Below are 822 nucleotides of genomic sequence, written 5' to 3' on the forward strand. Positions count from 1 at the left end.
GCTGTTCTGGCTCAAGTTGCCTTCTCTCCCTAATCAGGGAGGATCCCGCTTGTTGAGGGAAATGACTTACTGGGAAGACAAGGCACCTCATAGCCTCCTCTCCGTGCCCCCTTACTTCTATGACTTCTTGAGTAGCGAAGCGGGCAGAAGATGGCAGGACCTTTAAAAAGCTGCCAATGGGAGGAATATTGAAATACTTACCTTGGCAAGAGCAGACTCTTCTCGTGGACCAAATCAAAGTAGCTGTTGTGATAAGACCACAGTCAGCACCTAGCCTGGGAGGGTTAGTAGAGGAGCAACAATCAGTTTAGTCGTCTTTGATAGCAAATTGTAAAAGAATGCTGTTGCTTTTTAAAACAACGAAACAACAACAACAACAAAAACCCACCACATGTGTTTAAGGCAGTTTTAATAGAGTTCCTCATGTTGTGACCTCCCAACCGTAAGATTATTTTCATTGCTGGTTCATAACTAATTTTGCTACTGTTATGAATTATAGTGTAAATATCTGTTTTTAGTGGTCTTAGACAACCCCGTGGAAGGGTCGTTGGACCCTCGATGGAGTTGCACCCCACAGGTTGAGGATGTGGGAGAGTGGACAGTTCCCTGACTTCCCACAGCCCTCTTTACCTTGGTTTGTGGCAGCCACTCTACAGTACCTGGTTACATCTGCCTACATCCAAGACTGCCTTTCAGCCTTGCCTAGCCTATGCCTCACTGCTGCTGAAAGCCAGGTACCGGCATTTAGGCAGAGACAATTTGCTGTGCTTCTTGATGAATTGTCCCTATAGAGTGTCCAAAGCCTTTTCCTTAAAACAAAAC

The 822-nt window shown here is 45.6% G+C and overlaps 1 protein-coding gene across 5 annotated transcripts in view; it reads left to right on the forward strand.

Annotated features, from left to right (window-relative positions):
- The window catches only part of Fkbp1a (FKBP prolyl isomerase 1A), a 19,348-nt gene that overhangs the window by 1,538 nt on the left and 16,988 nt on the right, over positions 1 to 822 (forward strand). The window contains exon 1 of one of the 5 annotated variants that reach the window (XM_031372222.1): positions 711 to 734. The exons of the other annotated variants lie outside the window; for them this stretch is intronic. The gene's annotated coding sequence lies outside the window, so the exon portion shown is untranslated. Of the gene's footprint in view, positions 1 to 710; positions 735 to 822 lie in introns of those variants that run through there. 5 annotated transcript variants of the gene reach the window in all.

The sequence above is a fragment of the Mastomys coucha genome, unplaced genomic scaffold (assembly GCF_008632895.1).
Source record: "Mastomys coucha isolate ucsf_1 unplaced genomic scaffold, UCSF_Mcou_1 pScaffold15, whole genome shotgun sequence".
NCBI lineage: Eukaryota > Metazoa > Chordata > Mammalia > Rodentia > Muridae > Mastomys > Mastomys coucha.